Consider the following 25,123-nt stretch of genomic DNA (forward strand, 5'->3'; position numbering starts at 1 on the left):
AACCTATGAAGTTTGTAGTATAATACATTTTTCATTACCATGACTGTTCTGAAGTGGTGAGGTCTGAAACACAAGTGTTTGTCATTACTTCATGACTTCCATCTCCAGCTATTTGCCAGACTAATATAGAACAGACCAAACACTATGATGGGTAAATCTTGACATCCTGTGAAGATCTGCACAGTTGACAGGTATCGCCCACTGCAGACAGAGCCAGATGCTATGTCCATAGCAGTTTTTCAGCAGGACATCATTACAGCAAGTCTTGATGGCACATATAAATCTTTCAAAATCATACATTTCACCATGGGGACAGTGGTGGCTTAGAGCTTACTGTTTTGCATACAGTTCTGTTTGTCAGTGTCATAGTACAGTTTGAAGTTAAGCATTGTTATGTAAAGGGTCCATTTACATTGTAACAATTGATACTTTCCACATAGGGAGTTAACTAGAGTATAATTGTAGGCTGTTTAACTAAATCTGTATTTAAGTGTTGATTGATTCTTGTCTTCAATGCAAGTGTGCTTGTTACTGTTGTACTATTTGAAGGCTTTGGCCAAGAGAGCAGAGTGTCTTATTTTTTTGCAGATTACTGTATCATATGTTTTCTTTGATAGTTGCATTAATCAGTTATTTTGTATGTCAAACACATAAATGCTATAAGACATGGCATTAACAACTTAAATATTACAGAAATAAACATTTATATGTATGCAAAAGTGTGGTATTATGTCCTTTGCTTTGAGTGTGGGTATATGGTTTAGCAATAATTCCCATTTTTAGGAAAGAATCAGACTCTGGCCATTTGAAAAGGTGGCAACTGTATGAATAATAGCTGTCTGATATTCTGTGCACTCTCTTTATATACTTTATTTATATATATCTATAGGTATTTATATATTTATCTATGTAGATATATATATATATATATATATATATATATATATATATATATATATATATATATATATATGGATTCACTTTATAACCTCGAAATACTGAAATGTCGAATTTCAGTATCTCGACACTATAAAACCGAATCCACAAAACACTGACACAAAAAAACCGCGCATGGCATTAGCAACTTAAATATTACACAAATAAACATTTATATTTATGCAAAAGTGTGGTGTTATGTCCTTTGCTTTGAGTGTGGGTATATGGTTTAGCAATAATTCCCATTTTTAGGAAAGAATCAGACTCTGGCCATTTGAAAAGGTGGCAACTGTATGAATAATAGCTGTCTGATATTCTGTGCACTCTCTTTATATACTTTATTTATATATATCTATAGGTATTTATATATTTATCTATGTAGATATATATATATATATATATATATATATATATATACATATATATATATATATATATATATATATATATATATATGGATTCACTTTATAACCTCGAATTACTGAAATGTCGAATTTCAGTATCTCGACACTATAAAACCGAATCCACAAAACACCGACACAAAAAAACTGCGAAAATCAAACACCGAAAAAAACGCACACACAATACTACACATACACCACAACACCCACATCACAACAAAAACAAACAAAACTACATACATACACAACTCATACACCCCCAACACCCCCCCTACTCTTATATATACTAACTCCGAGATCGCACAAACATAAAACAGAAGCCGACTCACACACACACATTCTCCGACCCCTCACACACACATCAAACACATCAGCACACTCACACACACTTTTACTCACACTCACAACCCTTAGAAAACACTTACCTGACATAACACCTACATCCACACACGGCACCGCGCACCATCAAAACACAATCCCGGACATTACACAGCATAAGGTCATAACCGCGAATTCGACATATATTTGAATTCGCGATTATAAACTTCGCTATTTTAACATTCGGCTTTATAGCCTCGAGATACTGAAATTCGACATTTCAGTAATTTGAGGTTATAAAGTGAATCCATAAATATATATATATATATATATATATATATATATATATATATATGTGTGTGTGTGTGTGTGTGTGTGTGTGTGTGTGCGTGTGTGTGTGTGTGTGTGTGTGTGTGTGTGTGTGTGTGTGTGTGTGTATATATATCATTTGAATGTTTAGTGCTTCCACATTGTACATTCCCTATGGTAGACTGACTGTTCAGCATGATATGCTAAAGAAATCATCCCAACATCTTACAGCTCAGATGGCTTCTTGGTTAACTGCTGTGAGCATTGTGTACAGGGTCCTGGGTTCAAAACTGACAAAGGCTGTTTATTTTGTTGCTGGGCAGACATAGGCAGAGTGATTAAGGCACTTTAAAGCGGCTGTACGCATGTTTGCACGGGTTTGTGCAATGCTAAGCTAAGGTAAAACACGGTTAAACATAAAGGCGCTTACACCGTGAACACTTTGCTTAGCAATGCTTACCAATACACAAACACACTTAGCATCTATATTTAAGCAAGTCATACAACAGCTAACCACAGCTTTATGAGTCTTACCCTTGCAGTATACAATAATTCTGTTCACAAAGTGTGAAACAAACATTAATTTGATGATTACTGATGCCAGCATCAGGAAGCTTTTCAAAATGTTGGCTAACATACTCTGGAGTCTTCTTGGAGGAGGAGGCTGAATACATTGACAAGTGCACTGAACATCTTTATAAGAACCCTTGTGAAAGCAAGGCTTTAAGCAAACCTTTGACCTTTCTGGACTCATAAAATTATCTGTAAAAACGTTTGTGGCAGTACAAAATATAATGGTGCTACACCATACACAGATGGAAAAGGGACACCATTTTCTTTTTCATTATCAGAAATGCAATCAGTAACACTGGTCAGATTTCCAGCTAGTGAAAAGTGATGTGTTTGCATTATTGATATCTTTGAACATGTTTGTTTGTTTGCTAACCTGGTAGATATACTTCTCCAGTGATGTGTTTCACCTGGATCCTGGGCCAAACAGCAACCTGAGAAACTGCTGAATTTTGTACAAATAAAATGCAGCCTAGAAAGCAACAAACAATTGTTAAGCTATGAATGAGCAATACCTGTATACATATATATATAAATATATATATATATATATATATATATATATATATATATATATATATATATGTGTATATATATATATATATATATATATATATATATATATATATATATATATATATTATATGTGTGTGTGTGTGTGTGTGTGTGCATGTGTGTGCTTGTGTGCATGTATGTGTTAAATATGCAATAACACACAGAAGAAAGTAGTCCTATCCCATCAATAAGAAACATACAGGTAAAGTTGTCCAATACACAATTACATGATTTAAATTATTAGTAATTCACTGTATCTAGTATTAAAGAGCCTTGAACAAGATGCCTAACACAGAAATTAAAAACACATCCCTTTATTGGAAACTCAGTGTATCTGCCATGGAAAAAAAGGCCCTTTATATTTCTACAGAAGCAAGTACCTAGCATAATTAACAGTTAAATGTAACAAATAGCAATTCAGCAGTCAATGTAATAGTTAACAAGTCTGATGGCCAGTAAATGAGCATTGCTTGGACATGCCACTTTATGTTCTTCTCATTTTATTCACCTTATTATAGATATAATTTATGGTGTGATCTGATGTGATCATCAACAGCAGATTAAGTCTTTAGTAACAGTCAGATTTTGTAAATGGTTCATAATTTTATCATTAAAAAACAAGTATTTATAACATTTGATAAAACCTTCCACTCATAATGACCTTTGTACTTTGTCAAACAAAATACAACAAACAGGATATTGAAATCAAGACCACCAACAATAAAAACCTTTACTAAAAGAATGAGTAAGTGTTTTCATCTGTACAATAAAACTTCATCAGACTGGTTCAAAGCTAAATAACAGTAGCTTATATAATAAAAAAATATATGCTGCAGGCATCAAGTGGCAACTACAATGAGATAATCTTCATATTACAATGACGTAATAAAAACAAAATAAAAACAGAAACATCTGATTGTGCTTTAAAAGTGTTTATTCAGTACTTCTTTAAAATTAATATGATAATTCAGCTCTGGAAATACTGATGCTTTTAAAAGCACTTGCCAATTATATTCTCTGCAATCCAGTTCATTAATCAAATCTCCTTCCCTTATATAATTCATGACATCCAATGTATAGAAACGTTTTTAAACTTTACACAGACAACAGAGTGCTTAAGTAAAGCACTTTTGCTATCAGTAACTGAGATGGTATAGTTATGCTAACATATCCTTCTTTTAAACTTTGATTTGTCCTTTGTAAATAAAATGCATCACAAGTAGTATACCCAGCAACATAAAGTAAACAAATGGAAGACGGATACCTTGGGGCCTCATAAGACCTGCCGGTGTTATAATAAAAGGAAGGAGAAATGGCTACACATCTGTATTGCTTGCATGAATAACAGGAATACATGGCTCTAACACTATGGATATCATCTGTGGCTCTGTGGCCACTATCTAGAATGTTTACAATGTTAACATATTTTTATTTGCAAAAACTGGGAAATTGTCTTCTACATTTGTAATGTCTGCATTAGCTATTGGAATACCCCAACTGATGGTAATAACTTTGCTAATTGCAAGTGTGTCACAGCTGTATGTCAATAGAAAAGCTAAATTCATATCCTTTTTCTGGTGTTTCCACTAGTACTATTAGTTTGTATGTGGCAGGCTTACAATCTAGGATTTCTTTTTTATATTCTATAATAGTAGTTTACAGGATAGTCTCTAGCTGAAAACTTAGTTTTAAGCAGCAATATTTCTTTATGAAACACGTTGTTCTTGCAGCCGTTAATGCCATTCCATTTACAGTAAGAGAACTGGATTACTCTTGTACACTAGATATGAATTGCTGGCTACTTTTTTAGGCTAAATCCTAATATTGCAAGACTGGTTATTGACATCTTTAATAATACTACCTTATAAAATGGCGTTTAATGGGTTTCCAAGGAACTTGAACCTCAAAAGGATGTTACATAAATTCAAAACTTAACTTTTTTTCATCAAAGATCAGTGTTTATTATTCCAATGTAAAATGGTTATTTTCTAAAACATTCATTGTTACTCAGCCTTATAGATTGTAAAATAATGGTGATTCATCCAGTGTGGCACAGTAAGGAATTGGCAGATTTTATTTTGCAAGTCAGCATGTTTTATAAATCATGAGCAATGACTGCACCAGTGACTGGGGAGTATGCTCTAACTTCAGAAGCAAGATATTCAAGTAGTTAATGAAGTACTCTATGGTATGATTGCCACTCTTGAAGTGATGCCCTGGCCTCGTGCAAAAATGGGGAAAAAAAGGTTGTGGATAAATGGATGGATGTGTCAAGCACAACAGTGAAAATAGTGATGTTGCTTCCTAGTTTATGAATGTATTGTATGTGAAGGAAGGATCAAGCCACACTCCCCTGATATTATGAACAAGTATGTTCCACAAACACTTGTTACAGGGTACCAAAATGCATAGCGTGTCTTTTCTAGATTTTGTTTAAGGCCTAATTGATCACAGGATGTGTACTACTTATTTCCACTAATGTTTAGGGTTTCTATTTTCAGAGACAGAGTAGTACCAGATATCCAAACAGCAATGTCATCAGCATACAAAAGCATGTTAATGGTTACTAGAGAAATGCTACAGTCATTGACATAAAGGGTAAAGAGCAAATGTTCCCGCACAGAGCTTGAAGTGCACCTCATTTCATTAACTGGAGGGGAGAATACATTTGTTCGACCGTTATTGCAAAGTATCAGTAATGGGAAGAATCAGTGTATCAGTTCAGAAAAGCAGTCAGTACTTAACAGCTTTCAAGAGATTGGTGAAGAAATCAGCTGTACGTTGCCCACCATCCATAGCTTGGTATGAATTCTTTGTAATGGGCCCATGACCTGTGCTAATGGTGCAAACCTTCTGGAAGCCATGTTGCTGGCTTGGAACTAGTTCATAGGTGTCTGTGCAGTCCTCTAACTATGAGCATGATGCTTTATATAAGATTTTTACTAGAGGTGACAGCACAACAATTGGTCTATTTGCTTTAAATTGCCCATATGTACTTGACTGTTGTTAAGGAACTGGAATGACATTTGTAGTTTTCTGGTGATCTGTCACTCTTCAGAAGAAAGACATGATATGATGATATGCCTGGGTGGAATCACAATAAAGATAGTGCTTGTCCTCAAGAAGTTAGGCTAGAGGAAATTTTGAGTTGGCAATGATTAATGCTGCATTGCAAGCATTCCACAATGTGGTATATGACAAATTAATTATTTTAGGGAAATTTCAGTGTCCTGGTGTAGGACTTTGTATAATATAGTTTTCACTTGGGTAAGATGTCAGTAGTAGTTCTCCTAAGCCTCTTGGAAGATAAAAACAGAAAATCAGAATAGTTAAGGAAAACACTAGTCCTAGCTTGAAATGCAGCAAATTTAGTGCCTCTACAGGTAACACAAACTTTACCTTTTATATATAAATCTGAAAGCAGCAGTAATTTAGAAACCAAAAGTAAGATACTGAGTATGCTTCTGCATTTGAATGCAACACAAAATGGATACCCTGCAAAGCAGAATGCATATGTAAAATAAAGCAAATATCCATCAGTGTTCTGCCTAAGCATAACAGCAATACTGATGCAGGAGGTACTTAGTGTCAGTTTCCCAAGAACTAAAACATTAGCCTAAATTAGAAAATAATTGTAGGAGACTAGTTTACAAGGATAGAACATAGACATGTGCTTGCATTAAAGTTATAATATTCCTAAATCCCTGTGCATAACGCATAAGTGCAAAGGTTTAAACAAGGAAATTATCTATGTATGCAAATAGCTGAGGCAGTCCATTAAGCTCTTGGTAATTCACACAGGTTTCATTATATTTCATTATCATCTACAAAACAAAATTAATTGAATTTCTAACACTTTAAGGAGATTGTTTTACATAATGCATATGTTAAAGTAATGGTTATAATATGTATGATAATAGGAGGCACTGCCAGCCATGCCAGGAGAAATAGGGCAATGGATTAGTAAGACACACTAGCACAGCTAGCTGAAGTTTTATAAATAATTATACGTAATTTGTATGTCAAACTGATTTGTACAGATGCTTGTGCTGAAAATGCATTTGTGAGATTTGCTTCTGTTAAAATGTATCAACAGTGTACTCTGCTGGAAGGAAAAGAGACATACATGTATTATTGTAACTGAATTAAATGTATACATTGTAACAGCATATAGTGGAAGTGAAGAGGTTAACCTTAATCCACCTGACTTTGCAAATATTCTTGAAATTAAATTACTTTATGGGTTAAGCCATAAAGATGTTATCCCATAGTTTTGAATGGAGCCAGAGACACAACGTCTGTGCTAGAGAATAGTTGGTAGCTCCTGTAGGAAGAGTGAAATAGTTTTATTGTTTTATGACTTCTAGGAGATCTAAGCAAAGCTCTATCTGTGTGTATGATAATGTATAGGTGCTAAAACCCTGTCAGCTTCTAGTGTTGGTGATAGCATGTGAAATAGAGTCATATGACCAGATGTGCGTGATGCCATTCTATAAGTCAAAATAATATTTAGTTATGAGTAGGAGTTTGCTCTCAGCATTCTGCAGTCTGTTCTTGGAAACCTGACTAGAAAGACCCTCACCCACATCATCTTGCCTTGTGATAGTAAATAACTTAAAAAGGGAACAGTAACTATTTTAGATTAATCAGGAATAGATAATGAGGTAGCTAAATATTGTTTTTTCTGTAACTGTTTGAAACTTTCCATTTATGTCATTTTTAATATTCCCTGTGGCTGAAACTCTAGTGTTTACTGTAAATAGATATTTAGTATTTTCATGTTCTTTTACTATTTATTATTAAATATAGTTAAACTCCTCATTGTGGCTGGTTCTTTTAGGAAAATATTTAAGTTTTGAGAGTATTTGCACATATTTATTTGGTGATAACATGGCCACTTCTGAAAGCTTGGCTGTTTGGTTAACAGTACTATTTATATTAATAACTTCACTTGGCATAATTGGGTACCCTTTTAAGACCATTATAGTAACTGACTGGTGGCAGTGAATCTCACTTATAGTCTGTGCAAAGTTGGTAGAGCTGGTAATCTGTGCCAGCCTTTCCAAATTGCAAAGAGTGAGTGTTGCAGCTACTTGGGGCAGGGACATGAAGCACTGGTTTTACAGAGAGAGAGTTGTGGAGAACTTGGCTCAGGCACATGGCTGAGGACTTAACTCTGAAGATGTGCCAGTGGGGAGTCTTACTGGGGACCTGGAGAGAGACAGGTAGAGAAATCCAGATCCAGGGCTGACTATGTTCCCTGTGTGCTCTTACGGGAAATTGTGCTTGATGCAGAGAGATCTGCATCTGGAAATACTGAGTGTATCCATTTGTACTCAAAGTGAATGTCCCTCTTCAGTGTCAGTGGTGAGGATTCAGGCTTCTTCATTACTATCCCAGCATGGGAACATCAGAATGTGTATATGCACACACACACTCACACACACACACACACACACACACACACACACACACACACACACACACACACACACACACACACACACACACACACACACACACACACACACATTTTAATGAAAAAAGTTAGATTTTTATATGTATAGTACCTTAGAGTGAACACAGCATTACATTGCCTATATCATAATCACAAAAGTAGATGCCAATGACCATATGCCATAATCTGTACACCAAAATACCTATAAAAGATAGCATGTACCTCTTGTGCACATTGGTCACATAAGCAATACAGATAACCGAGATGTCAAGTGCCACAGCACAAACAATCCTAACATCAAAGCTATGACAGCATGGTTTAACACTATAACAATGACCTGCAAACAAATGCTGTTAAGACATACTACCAGAAAACTACAGTGCAGCAGTAACATGCATGTGTGATGATAACACAAACCTGAGTACTTAAACAGTTTATTTAGATGGACCTGCAGCAAAAGATAAAAATGAATGTTTGTTTTGTGACAACACATATCATACAAATGCTTGCCACGTAGTTAATCCTGGGAATCCTGAGACTGAAAGATAATCTGAGATAACGGTCAGCAACATTAAAGTAAAACTGCTGTTTTTGTTATATGCAATGAATCACTAAACACGTTTTATCAGGAGATGATTTGTCGTACTTGTTTTATGATCTTGCACACCTGCATCTCTTATGCACATGTGTATGACTAACCATATTTGCATACCCTTGCACTGAAAACATTACGTACCTATAACCATGTACTGATGTGGAACATTTCATGCGGAATATTATAATAGATACTTGTGTATTCCAAGATGATTCTAAACTGTTAATGGGACCTTATCTTGTTTTAACCCTCACCCTTTGCAGAATACAGAGCTACCTTATTAATGGTGTATCATACCTACCCAGTTGCAGTTAGATTCTTGTTCTAGTATGTATTGAAAATGTTACCATACTGTGCAAAGTGCAAACTAAACCAATGCTTACAGGTGCAGTGATAGGTTTAAGTGGTGTAGAATATGTCAAGTATCAATGGTATTACTTTGTGTAATATGTTAATATAAAATGGGAATCAGAATACGCATGTGACTATATGTAAAATGGTGGGTCATGACTGCAGCAAAACCCAGATCTTAAAACGGAATGTGCACTGTCAAAGCTATCATAGTGTGTATCATGTGAAAGTGAAATAGCTACCATCAATGTCATACCTACAGTTATCAAATTGAAATGTCCACTCCTGTGGCAGCTTAGTGCTCTGGTTCTAGATAAACAGAATATAATCATAAAACACAAATGAACCCAAGCGTGAGCAGGAACTGGTCACTCAGATATAAAAAATCCAATCACTCTGAAGTAGAAAATCCAATATTTAATCCAAAAATCAACAGGAAAGGACAGTCAGATAAGCGCCTTCGCAATGCAGCTTCTTCAGATCTATTACATACTCATTGAATATCACTGTTATATATACTTGTTACAATTCAGTAATTAAATAATTAAGTAAACAATTAATTGACTGATTCAGAGAGTTTAAAGAGATAAAATGTTGAACCAGCAAAGGTATGTGCATATCTAGAGTGCATTAGTGTAAGCACTTATAATAAAAACAATAAATACAGATAAAAACAAGTAAAAACATATAAGACATATATGTACATATACACTGCCATAAATAAATTTATTAAAATACTAAATGATAAATAGTAAAAATATTATTATTTGATATTCTTTCTTTGTCTCAATTTCGGTTTAATTGAGGCCCTTTCATTCAAACCACAGCCTTTATCGGCTTTTAACAATATTATCCATTCTGTTTCCTTTCCTTCTGTGTAAGTTTTTATATCACCTCCCCTCGGATTAGGAGTTATTACTTCCAATACTTTAAATAAAAACGTATGTTCAGCATTGTGAGTTACAAAATGCTTTGCTAGGGCATTGTGTAGTGTACCCTTCTTCATATAATATACATGCTCTCTCATTCGATCCCTAAGCGGGCGGTTGGTCTTGCCCACATAGAATGAGGAGCATGATTGACAGGTAGCTAGATAAACAACATGTGATGTCATACAATTAGCGTCAGCATGTGTGTTAAATGTCTTCTCTAAGTCTGGGTGGAAGAAGTGAGTCTTACTGTCAATAAGTGAGCAAAAATTACAGTGACCACATGACTTAGTTTGTCCATCATTCTTATCTCTAGGACCAAATACGGGATAGCAAAGCTTTCTTTTTAAATTGTTCTTATTCCTATATAAAAATTTTGGTTCATCCCCAACAATTTGCTTAAGGTCACCATCAACATGTAAAATATCCCAATATTTACTAATTACTTCTCTAAGCTCTGAATAATAAGTGCTTACACTAATGCACTCTAGATATGCACATACCTTTGCTGGTTCAACATTTTATCTCTTTAAGCTCTCTGAATCAGTCAATTAATTGTTTACTTAATTGTTTAATTACTGAATTGTAACAAGTATATATAACAGTGATATTCAATGAGTATGTAATAGATCTGAAGAAGCTGCATTGTGAAAGCACTTATCTAACTGTCCTTTCCTGTTGATTTTTGGATTAAATATTGGATTTTCTACTTCAGAGTGATTGGATTTTTTATATCTGAGTGACCAGTTCCTGCTCACGCTTGGGTTCATTTGTGTTTTATGATTATATTCTGTTTATCTAGAACCAGAGAGCTAACCTGCCACAGGAGTGGACATTTCAATTTGATTATTTCACATTCTACTTTTACTGCTGTGTGCAGGAGCAGGACATCTGCATATGCTACATGGCTAACATCGAGTTAGATTACATTCCAAGAGGTGAAAACCGTGGAAACGAGGCTCTAGAACTGAGATTTCAGCAGTACCTAAAAGGAACTACTAACACTTCCTGGTTCCTTGACAGTGAAGATGCGACTACGAATTTTACTATTTATCATTTAGTATTTTAATAAATTTATTTATGGCAGTGTATATGTACATATATGTCTTATATGTTTTTACTTGTTTTTATCTGTATTTATTGTTTTTATTATAAGTGCTTACACTAATGCACTCTAGATATGCACATACCTTTGCTGGTTCAACATTTTATCTCTTTAAACTCTCTGAATCAGTCAATTAATTGTTTACTTAATTGTTTAATTACTGAATTGTAACAAGTATATATAACAGTGATATTCAATGAGTATGTAATAGATCTGAAGAAGCTGCATTGCAAATGCACTTATCTGACTGTCCTTTCCTGCTGATTTTTGGATTAAATATTGGATTTTCTACTTCAGAGTGATTGGATTTTTTTATATCTGAGTGACCAGTTCCTGCTCACGCTTGGGTTCATTTGTGTTTTATGATTATACCTACAGTTATATTGTGACAGGCTAGAAGCACATAAGACTAGCAATACCAAGAGGTTAGGTATTACATGAGCCTGAAATTAGCAGCAGAAGAAAACCATAATATTCTAGGTTGCATGACACAGCAACATGCAAAACCTATGAAGACATTAAATTAGTAATGATATACTTCAGTATAATATCATGAGCCATTAATGGGAATAATTAAATAATTTCCTGTAGCTTTGTGATAGATAAGTGCAGCACCTGAGACATAATACGGCCCGCATATTAACAATTTTAACACGCATTTTGCTGTACTATAGACATCTGCTTTCAAAAGTGCACAGTTGTAAAATGATTATGATAATGTTATCAACATATAATACACATGGAGAGGGTATCCTATAAATATTATCTGACTGTGCAGAATTTCAGTAGTTCTAATATCATGACTCCTTAAAACGTACTGGAACACAATGTACAGCATCATGATAACTACAGAAAATGTACACAAATGCAGTCACATATTTTAAAAATAGATAACACACACTTTTCTAAAAATTAGTTTCAGTAGATAAAATTTTGATGTGTAGCACTCATCATGAAAAACAATGTTGGCCTACATTTTAAAACCAGTGACTTTATGACAAACCACACAGTACTATCTGTTCCTTGAAATGACCACAGATGATACAGGTGCATAAAACAAAGTGCATCACACGTTTTCATACTAAAAATACACAACTATTCAGAAATTATACATGCACAGAGATGCCTAATTGCATCTATTGAAGCAAACAAAACAGGAAAATACTCCAGCTAAGCTCAGAACATAGACAAGCTGTAATAGATTCATAAATATATGTAGCAGCATATACCAAGTGGACCAGGTGGATTTTGCTAGAAAAGACCGAGTGGTTCTTATTGGTAATCAGTGCACCTCTGTGTCACGTTGCTCCAGCAGTGGTGGCACTGCTTACAATCCTGGGGATTCTGATTGTACTATGTGACTTACTTGTGATGTAAATCCTGAGTGTGCACTGTGAGCTGCCTATAATGTACATCCTTCGGCTAGCAGTACTCGGGGATTTAAGTGTACTCTGTCAGTTGCCTGTGGTTGGTTATTAAGTTTGCTTACTGAGTTTGTACACTGATTACAATAGACCACTTGCAGGCATAGCCTTAGTGAAGAAATTCACAAAATAAATAAATAAATAAATAAAACAAATTCACAGAGTAATCACAGAAATTAAATAATCCAATAGACAATTGAAACAGTATGCAAATATTGTTAACAGAGTAGGCAAAATGAATGTGAATCAATTTCAGTAGTACATCTGAGAAGGAAGTAGCAGGTGAGAACAGATAGTCAAAGCAATAGTCATGCAGATGAAGTGGGATTTAGCTTATGTGTCCAGTGGAAAAGCACTTGCAGTCAGATTTTTGATGTTGATGTATTTTGGGTTGTGCTGTGAACATGGGGAAAGATGAGATTTATTTTTGGTGAGGGGTGAGTGATTGCCATTGTTATGGTGCAAGAATGGAGAAGGAATGGTTGGTAGAGTGCAGTTTGTTTTCGGGTGTCTGGATTGAGGGATTTAGTTGAGAGAGGTTGTGGAGGTTCTAGTTGATAGTTTTACTGTGGAGTTTGGCTGCAAGAGGTGGGAAGGCACCTCCTGAAGTAGTTTGAGAAGAACAAACCATAGGAGTAGCTCAATTCCATGGGAGACTGTTAGTCATCTGGATTTGGAGAAGATGATGCAGTGTTGTTCTTGAGGGAGGAAAGTGGAATTGAATCAGTAGATTTTGCTTTCAATAGACTAGAAAGGATGTTTTTTTTGAAGGATGTGGCTAAGATGGAGACCACATATTCAAGTTGAGCAAGGAGAATTCCTGTGCCTATTGCAACTGCAGCTGGTCTGGACAGAAAGAAGGAAAATTTCCAGGACCAGAATAAAATAAAATAGATCTTTTTCCTGGTATTTTCAATGTAGCTTTGGAGGTTAAGTGACTGTTCTAGCCATAACATTAAGTATTTAAAGGACATGGTTGTTTCCTGGTGAACCACTGAGCTCTGCAATGTAGAGGATTTTAGGAGTTTTTTTCAGCTTTTGTGAGGTTCCAAATATACTTTTTTGACGTGTTTGGGAGGAGCTTACATTTGTTTAGCTAAGAATTAAGGGATTGGAGGTTAGACTGAAAGCGGGTTTGGATAGCTGAATGTGATGGAATGGATCAAAGTACAACATGTAATTTGCAGAAAGAATGCTAGTAAGGTTTGGGAAATTAGAGGGTAGTTAGTTAATAAAAACTGAAAACAACAGTGGGGTGTGTATGGGTGGCTGGGCAACTCCTCTGGTGGGGGGAGCTAGAGGTGATGGGGATGAGCCGCCTATGCTGGCTCTGAAATACCTATTTGTTAAGAAATGTTAGAACCAGGTGACAGTGTTGGGCTAACAAAATTTCTTGGAGGAAAGGAAGGAGCAGGAAGTGGTCAATAAGATCAAAAGCTTTTGTAAGATCAATAAAAAGATCTCTTGCAAGGTTTCCTTTATCTAGATTGAGAAGGACCTCATCTGCAAGTGACCATAATGCTGTCATTTTGCTCCAGCCAGTCCAGAATTCATGCTGTTTAAGAGTCGGAAGGTGTAACTGCTAGATGTAAGTGGACAGTTGGTTGCAGATTAGTTTTTCAAGTATTTTCCCAAGTGTGGACCGGAGTTCCACTGTGGCGACCCCTAACCGGGAAAACCTGAAAGACACAAACAAACAAGAAATGATGGGGATAAGACAGAAGTGGGAGGTATTTTTTGTCTGAGACTATTTGACAAGGAGTCTGACAAGAGCAGGTTTCCATACATCTGGCATTATATTTTGAGTTAAGCCGAGGTTATGAAGACGTGTGTGAGGAAGTCTTTACAGAATGATACGAACCAAGAGAGTAGGTTATCTACACCACAGGGTACATCCAGAAGTATGTTTTCTAGGCCTTTGTGAGAAATTTTCTTAAAACAGAAAATGGTGTAAAAAGAGGAGGGGTGGGTGAGTTGGGAGTAGTGGGAGACCTTGCTCACTTGGGAGGTGCCTGAATTCCTTGGGAAAGTCAGAGGTTAAGAATTGGCCTTGAGAAATCTAGATGGTGATAGGGAAGAAGGTGGGGTTTGTATATTTTCAGCCTGTGAGAAGATTTATTTCCTGCCAGAAATGTTTGGGTTTGCAAGTTGTTTGTTTTTGAAATAGTTGTTTTTTGCTAGCATATCGCTTGGTTAGTTAGGTTATGGAGAGATGTAAAGGCAGTATGCTTTTCTGGTGAGGGGTTGTATCTTTGTGATGACCACATATTGTTCCTAAGTTTGACTAGAGCATTCAGTTCAATAAGTAGCCGGGGAGGTGGGGTTGTTGTATTTGAAAAGACACTGTGAGGGGGAAGAATTTGCTTGACGTTGACGGAGGGTATGTGTAAACTGTGGCAGCTGATGTTGAGGTTCTGTAAGTTGATAATGGGAGATCAGCTGGAAGTTGCTAGGTGTTTTTTGAGGTTGTCTGCATTGATGGTGGATCTGGGTCTGAAAGTAACTAGTTTGGAGAACATTTTTGATGACTGCAAGATAATTTGAAAGGTTATTGGGTAGTATTTGCTGAATGATGGTGGAAGAACAGATATGCTGGATATGATGGGAAGGCTGTTAGCGATTAGCAGATTTGGGAGTGGTTGTTGATTCATAGATTTGGAGGAGCAGTATCACTGACTAACTGCATGAGGTTGATATTGAATAGGAATTCAGCAATGTCATGTCTCAGGAGACCTAGGTAGTTTAGATTAAAATCACCTGGAATGACAATATTTTTATAGTTGCGGGCAGCTGAGGTGATAGCAAGAATGATAAATTTAAATCTGCTAAGTGAGGCTGGAGGAGGAAAGTACATGACTGCTATTATAAGGTGACTGTTCTTCCAGATGGATAGTTTTAGGAAGGATATATTTGGGTTTAGTATCCGAGAAGGCATTTGCGTGAGCAATGATAATTTTCTTAGAGTTGTTTTTATAAAGAATATGAGTATCCCAACCTTGTCAATTGCCAGGCGTTGTGTCTTGGGAGTATTTGTAGGAGGGAAGCAGATGCTGAAAATTAGGATTGTTTTGTCAGAGTCATGTTTCATTGACAGCTGTGATATCAATTAAGCAGGTTGTATAGAAGATGTTTATCTGGCCAACTTTATTAGAGATGCTCTGGGTATTAATTAATCCACAGGAGAGCATGTAGGTATAGGGAAATGTTATGGGTGGTATGTGGTGGGAGGGGCCTGGACTGAATTCAACACTGGATCTGAGGAGGAGTATGAGCAAAATGGTTGGAATCTAGAGGTGTTTAGGAAGCTTGAGATGGGGTAGTCGGGGTTTGCTTGGTTTGAAGGAGATGAGGCAAAGGGAGTGTAAAGTCAGAGTTGTGTGTATGTGACAGGTAGAGAATGGAATATGTGAATGAATGGGGTAGATCTTGGGTTCAAGTGAGTAATTGTGGGACTTTGTGGTAGGCTAGTGAAGGGTAGGTTGAGAGATGGGAAAAGAAATGGGGTTACTGATGGTATGTTGTAGTGGGAAAAATGAAGAAGTAAGATGGTGAAATGGAGAATCATTGTGGGTAGAAATAGAGTTCTGAAAGTAAGTGGCAGGAGACTGTGATGATGGGAGAGGACCAGAAACCTTATATGGGAAGGTGAAGGGGATGAGAATCATGCATTGTTTGTTAGTGGATTTATTTAAGTGTGGATGGTGATGAAACTGTATGGAAGTTTAGGGTGGGAATATGTCACATTAATGTGAGTGAGGAAGTGGGATGTAGGTTTAGTGAAGTTGAGTGTACCTTTAATGGATGGTCAGAAGTGAGTGGGATGACTGTGCAGACAGTGATGTATAAACTGGGGAGCCTAGTAAATTGGAAGTGCAAGGGTAGCAAAGCAGGACACTCCCCTACTGGAATCAATCTTTGAACGCATCCATGGTGGCTACAGGGCATATTGAGGTCAGACAGCCCAAGCATAGTAGTGGTCAGACAGAAAAAAAAAACAGGTGAGGGGACTCAGTAAGACTAAGACTTCTTAACTGTTAAAGCTATGGACATTCACCTTCAAGATCAGAAACAAGAGAGGAAGGTGATCTTCAGATTAAACTAACTAATGTGACTAAGCCTGCTCACTAGCACTTGAGTAAATTCAGCCTGTATCCCTCGGTAAGGAGGATGAGCTATTAAACTGTATTCTGACAAGATGAGGTGTAATGAATCTTCAAGCCTTTACTGCCTTATTTTAACAGATGGAGCAATGTTTCAGTAATAAATCCAAACAGGACAATATATGCCTTGACAGACTTGCTCAGGAGTAGCCAAAAATTGCATTTTTATTCAGTTAAAGGTCAAATTGCTGGTTAAGTAAAAAGGGTGGTCAGGACCAACCAGGAATTCCCTTTGTGAAGTTGGTATATAAAACTAGACCAAGTGCCTGTAACAGTGTTAGGGGATGTGAATTAGTGAGAGAAAGTTTTATGAAATAACTTTATGCATGTATTAGTTTAGTAAGGAAGAGAGACTTAAAAGATAGAGGAAGACAAGTGAGGGGAAGCAATCCAAACATATTATACAAAGTACAAAGATCAGTACATTCTTGTCTGTAAAAATAACACTTTATGTTCACATAAAGCTTATCATTATATGCAGTACTTGAAATACTGTCATTTTAAATGGCAATGAGAAGTTAAACTATGCATCTTATTTGTTTTATAGCAAACATTATCAAAGCAGTTTGACCTATAGAAAATCTGGTAACTATCATTACCTAACTAAACACAAGAAGTAGCTAGTTAAAAACAATGCATTCACAAAAAATAACTCAGCACAAACTAGTTAATATCCTAAAACCACTATAAAAACAAACTGACTTAGCAATCAGATATTATTCACAGACATAAACATACTTGTGTAAAACAGAGAAAATAGAGGGGGGGGGTTCAGTAATCCTCCATGTAAGACTAAGTACGTCTTACTCGGAAACGGCCGCCTAAGAGTATGACGTCAGTGCGCCATGCATATTCATGAGGGTGCGCTGACTCAACTCTAAGGCTAACACGGACCGTGTAGAAGTGCAGGGAGTGTGTCAGACTGCCGAGCAGTCCAAATATCCACGCCCCTGCAAGTGCCTAAATCTGCAAATGTCAGCAGATATGAGTAAGTCCGCTCAAATGTGTATACCCCCAACACTACACTCCCCCACATTCAAACCCCCTGTACAAATGAAATAAAAGTTAAAACAATTTTTTTTATTATTCCCAAAATAGCTGCCCGTATTTGCGCGTGTGTGCGTGGGTGTGCCCATTGCTTAGCTACAGTAAGCAGTTTAGACATCGAAGAGGATAATAAACTACTAATATGCAAATTAAGCCAAATTGCAATAGCGTAGTGGTAGAGCCTTCGCACAAAGAGTAGGTATTCCCGGTTCGAGTCCCACCACTCCCCTTTCAATTTTCATTAGGAAATCTGTGCATAAAAATAATTCCTGACATTTACCTTTTAAATTCTATTAAAATGCATTTAAATGGCCTATGTAGTAGTGAACGATATTTTAAATATATATAAGAAGGTGAAATGGTCATGCATACTAATGAATGCATAAGTAACCTATGTTAAGCAATGTGAAGCACTGCTAAGCAACATTTACCAGTATTAAGCACATTTAAGAATAATTGCCCATAGCTAAGCACTGCTTTAACTAGCACAATATAATTGCCCATAGTTAAGCACTGCTTTAACTAGTCCAATGGCTTTGCATGTAGCTGCACATCGCGCCAACTAGCGCATACAAAACATGCTTGTGTGAAGCTGCGCACTGTGCCAACTAGCACAACATTGGGCAACGTCGGGCAACATAGAGCAATGTAGAGCAACATTGGGCAAAGTAGAGCAAAGTCAACTGAACATAACCACACCTCCTAGCCAGTCAGGCCAGTAGTAAAATAAAAAGCAATGACAGGCTTTGAACCTGGGATACTGTGCATCATAATCAAAGTACAGAATCACTAAGCCATGACAGCTTTTGCTGTTCATGCACTGTCAACATACATATACATATTAATGAAAGTTTACTCAGTGCTAAGCAGGTTTGCACTCAGCTGAGAATTTTCAAAACTGGCCAATCACACATAACTGTGGGAAATGAGCCATATTTAAGCCCCAAAGGCTGGAATTATCACCATAACTGGTTGTAGCTCCCAACTGCAGACAGAATGGCCCATGCTGGAGAAGGCTCTTGTTTTCGAGCGCAACAGTGGGGCATTGAGGAGTCAAAACTGATGGTTTGTCTCCTTGTCCATTATCATGATGCAAGACTCTTGCAGGGCCAGTTCCAAGGCACGGAGTACAATGTGGAGGCATGGAACCATTTAGCACATGCTCTCACCAGTGCCAAAGGCATCCCTCGGACTGGTGAGCAGGTCAGACACCACAATGCAGACCTGAAGAGATGGAAGCAGGACCAATTGAACCAGCGGATACAGGAGGCCCGTGGAAATGACAATGCCCCACTACTGAGTAGGTATCCATGGAATGGAGTATGTAAGAATAGCTATTGTAGTCTATATCATGGACAGGTATGTCTCAATATCCCCTCATTTACTTCACAGCTGCCGGTGTCCATGCTGCGAATCAGCAAGCCTTTGCAGATAGGCTGCTAAGGCTGCGCCACCAGGCAGGTTAGTAATTATTCTGCATGTATTGTTATATAAAATAAGTGAGAGAGCCTGAAAAAAAAGTGTTGTAGCCCAATAATAAAGGCATAAAATGCCCTGAATAATTTCTCTGCATGTACTTTTATATAAAATAAGTGAGAGAGTCTGAAAAAGAGTGTTGTAACCCATTAATAAAGGTAAAATAAGTCCTGAATAATATCTCTGCATGTACTGTTATATAAAATAAGCGAAAGAGCCTGAAAAAGAGTGTTATAACCCATTAATAAAGGTATAATACGTCTTGAATAAGTCTTCTGCATGCACTGTAATATTAAATAAATGAGAGAGCCTCTAGAAAAGTGTGTAATGTAATTAATAAAGGTATAATACTTGGAGTGTGTCCATGTCACTTACTTTGAAATGTTGTTGTACTCTTGCATTATATAAATAGTACTGTTGTATTAAGCGCTGTCAACCCACAGTTGGGCAGTCCCATATAAAGTGGATGAAGGGAGTGCCAGTAGCTGTGAAGCATATATACAGTCCTCAAGAGTTGGTTAATGGCTGGCATGCATAGGTAAATCTGGCACACAAGTAGCTTGTTAATGTGTTCCCCAGAAATGTGAGTGTGCTGCTATAAATATAGGGGGCTGTAGAAATATAACTGATAATGTCACGTGAACAGATCCAGATATGTAGATATATAAATATAAATAAAATATATAAATACGTAACAGTAACATCTGCATCCTGGACAGTCAGTATGTCAGATATAGGTCAGGTATATAATGAACTAGCCAAACCCATTACACAACTTAATACACGTTGCCTAGTGTAATAACACATGTAGGGGATATACACCTGCAGTCAATAGGAATGTAATGTAAACTATAAGTACATATAAGATGTTAATGGAGGTATATTTTTACACCCTACTGTATGTGTATAAACAATGCAATTCCACACCTCAGTGGGCATGTCTAATCTCAAAACATTTGTTGGGACATATGTCCTATTGTTCTATAAATATCTGCATTTACTTTAATGCATGTGCCCTGTTCAAACACCACAATCTTGGTGGCCTGTTGCCACCAGTCAATCCTGCATGCTGTTGGAATGTCCACTGTTGTTCTGTATATGCATGTGTTATGCTTGCTGTTCAACTGTTGGAACTCGGGTGTGTTGGGTTAAGGGGAATATTACTGCATGCTGTTACAACTAATTTGGAATGCTGTTGGCTATGTTGTTATTAAATACACCTAAACACAGAACGTATGGGAAGGCCGGTCCCAGCGGACCCATCTGTCCCACCTCAGCTGGCGATTGCACCTGGCACCAGCAGGTCCAGTGCCCAGCCCGGGCCCCCCTCCTCCGTTGGTCCTGTGCCACCTTCTGGTGGAAGCACTGCAGGGGATGGGGCTTATCCCCCCGTGCAAGCGTGGCTGGGGGAGGGCTACCTGTCACACTCCAAAGGGTCCGGGCTGTGGTGCGAAGGGTGATCCAATGTTCAGTCGCTGATCCCCTAGGCCAGCTCGAGGCAAGAGTGGCGTGACTCACGGGTGAACCTGCCCCTCCTACACAGCCCCCAGCACAGCCACCCTCCAGGCTGTGAAGATGCAGTGGTGACTGCCCATGGGTGGGGATCTCAGTTCCACTGTTACCATCTGTGGGCTCATGGGCTTGCCATTTTCAAACATCCTTCCCTGTCACTTGTGTTCACCCACCCCATGTGTCATATTCCGCCCCTGTATGCATCCTGTTTGTCTTGTCTGTTTACCTCCCCAACCTACCTCCCACAACATACCTACTTCCCCTACCTCACATTCCACTCTCACCTGAAAAAAAAAAATGGGCAATCTGCTCCCACAAAAAAAATATGCCCCATACATAGCTGCCCATTTTACAGAAATGTCCGCTGGACACAGACACTGAAATTCAATTGGCAGTACAACATATTTCATTGTCCTCACCCCTCTCTCAGGGATGGAAGGTTTCAAACTTACCTCCAAATTACTAGTATATGCACAGCTGTTGCTGTTAAAGAAATGGGCAGCTATGGACCTTCCCTACACCCGTCCTTCACATCCTGAGCTGTTTTCCCTACTGTCTTAACCTCTTTGTACCCCTTTTTCACCACTTTCCTATCTCCCCATTTTCTTTTCTTTCAAATAAATTAGCGCGGGGTTAGCGGGAGTAAGAACTTTTAAGCAGTAGTTAGCAGGCTTGTGTGAGTGTGCGCATGTGTGCACTTAGCTAAGTATTGTTAAGCATCGCGCAAACCTGCGCAAACCTACTTACAACTGCTTAAAAGTGCTTTAGTCACCCTGCATATGAGGGGCCCTTGTTCTGCTCAGCAGCAAAATAAAACACCACTATCAGTCTCGAACCCCAAACCTTGGACACACTAGTCTGCATGAAGTACCACTAGGCCACAGAAGATATACAGCAGGTTGTTGCTGAAATATATATATTTAAATGTGTACTTCTATTGTGTATTGGAGCTTTTCTCCTCGGGCCTCTACTGAAAACGGATATGTATCCAGTTAGACCAGCCCGGTTAACAAATGTAAAATAAATAAAATAAATAAATAAATATATATATCATGCATCAGAATGTGTGAATTTCAAGGAAAGATAGGAATGCTATAACACAAAACCTGTTCTGTGGAACTTTACCAGCAGCTGTTGTCGAACTGCATTACATGACTGTGATAACAGAAACACACATTCTAGCAGGAAATAATTTTACCGCAGCATTCTACAATCCCCACACAGTATCCCACCCAAATGTACAAATTACCACTGTGTTTAAGGTACAGCTAGGATGTAGGTAGGCATACTCAGTACTGGAATTGTTCAGTTTCCATGAGCATCCTGTGATAATGTCAACAAAATAAAAAGCACAAACTGTGCAGAAGTGAGTACATTAATATCCACAGTATAGCAGTTTCCAAACAGTTCATGTGCCAAATGAAAACATCTCAATAACTATGTATGTATGGCAGCTAACTGTATAAGTAGAAAAGAAACTAAATACTCCCATGTAGCTTGTGTTAGCATATGTAGGGGTGAGTACAATTCTACACTGTCAACTGTGTACTGGAAGTGGCAACATTCAGGTCTGAGTACAACATTCAAATCACTGGCTACACCCCTAGCTTCATATATAAGAAGTATACCAACCTTCTGACTTACACTACGGTGTCCACAGCAAACAAGCATGGGCCCCACTTTGGAAAGCTGAAAGGCCTAGGCCTACCTGACCTAGCAATTTATAGCATTGGGTTGCTATGACAGTGAGTACTGCAATTACCACACAGCAGGCTGCATGCAATTACCAAATGGTGGCCACCAATTGGTGCAGAGGCCATCACATGCACATGTGCAGATACCTGTAAAAGCAGGCTGTACTTGCTGTCCACACATGCAATCATTTAATTGCAACCACAGAGAGAGAGAGAGAGAGAGAGAGTGAGCAAGCAAGAAAGAGAGACACAGAGACACAGACAGACAGACAGACAGACAGACAGACACCAGCAACAACAACAGCAACAGCCACAGCAACAGGAAAAAAAATCAACATAAAAAAATTAAAAAAAATTAATATATAAATAAAAAAAAAAATTATTACTGCACACATGGAACTTAATAATACAAACCCATACAAAGTAAAGGTATGAAACTGATATGTATTTACTGGCATGGAGTAGATGTTTTTGAAGAGTACTCTACATACTTTGAATCATCCATATGTGGCAGCAGTATGTATCTATGCACAGATGCCCTGCATAACTACTGCCATGGAGAAATCAGTGTGTAGATGTGTGCAGTGCGATATGACTGTGATATATGTAGTTCAGCATTAAATGTTAAACATCTGATCCATGTTATCTGTGTTCTGTACAGTAGTGTGTACAATGGCTGTTTGGGGGAGTAGCGCATACAGTTATATAAACAAGGATGTGACAGAGTAACAAATGCATGATAGTCATATTAACGTGTAGCTTAGCATTGGCAACAGCTGTACCAGGCTAGTATGTTAATCTAGCATTTGCAGCTACATCTACACCCTCTAATATTACTGTGTGTTCACATGTGACACCTGTTCATGTTGCAGCAAGCCCCAACAGGTCACCATGAGGTCAATGGACTTACAACAGTGTGGACCTTGTGTGTGTATGGCACATACATACGGAGAGATCTGTCCGTGTCAGATATATTAGCATCTGTACATGTGCATAGAGCAAGGGACATACTGCAACTGTTTGTGAAGGGTGGACATATATATGTTGTTGAAGATTGTTATGTGCATACTTCTATGTAGGTTGTAATGTGTTGCAAACAAGACAGCATACAGTGCTGGTATATGACATGTGGTGGTCAAAAGCTGTGGGTATGAATTGTCAGGTTTGCAGTGTTGCAGCCAGTAAGGCCTTCTAAAGCTACATGTGTTAAGAACACCTTCAATGCATTCCACACAACACTGTGCAATATTAGTACATAACAGTATACCTCGCAACCTTCGCATAATTGATATTCCCACCATGAAAGGTGGACCGTATATGTGCCTATATGTATATCTATATGTACGCCAATGTATGTTCATATTTATGTGTGTGTGTGTGTGTGTGTGTGTGTGTGTGTGTGTGTGTGTGTGTGTGTGTATGTATATATATATATATATATATATATATATATATATATATATATATATATATATGTATATATATATATATAGAGAGAGAGAGAGAGACAGGGTCATATTTACTGTGACAGATGCCTGGTGACAAAGGCATGGACTCAAGCTTAATGTTGAAACTGCATTGGCATCCCTTCTGGCAAAAACTCCGTACCCATGAACTGCCACATAGGTGGTAGTCTACTTAACACTGAAAGTGTGATAAGAAACCATGGGACACAGGTGGACAGTAGTCTCCCCTTTGATAATCACAGTGACACACTAGTCATGTAATCTGTCTACCTGTCACACCTCATCATAAAAGGTGTATCATCCAGGGAAATATAGGTCAGTGTTCCCCTCTACTCATCACACATAAAGCCCATTATAGAGTATAATGCCCCATGTGGTATGTACCTCACAAGACATCCACAGCAACTGGAAATGACAAAGACATACCTCACATGCCCTATGCAGACCATCTCACAAACCCACAACTACACTGTGTCGCATACCGCCTACCCAGAGGTGACCTCTGCCTAACATACTAAGCTATGTAAAAACCAGAGCTGTTGGACATGCTGCACGTAAACAGATCACAATCTCTACAAGCTACACACTCTAGGGACCCAAACCTTTTGACCACAATAAACAGCACATGCTGGAGGGATAGATGCCCATCTCAGAGACATCCCATACTCTGGAACAAACCAACTATCCATAGCAAACAAAGCTCCTAATTAGCAGTCGTCATAAATAATAATGAAGATTGTATGGGAGATAGTGAATACACCCAGGCAATCACCTCTGTGTCTCTGCTTGACAGAGCCACATGAAATGCAATGACCTG

The sequence above is a fragment of the Protopterus annectens genome, chromosome 5.part0, assembly GCF_019279795.1.
Source record: "Protopterus annectens isolate FY-2018-M chromosome 5.part0, PAN1.0, whole genome shotgun sequence".
Classification (NCBI taxonomy): Eukaryota; Metazoa; Chordata; order Ceratodontiformes; family Protopteridae; genus Protopterus; species Protopterus annectens.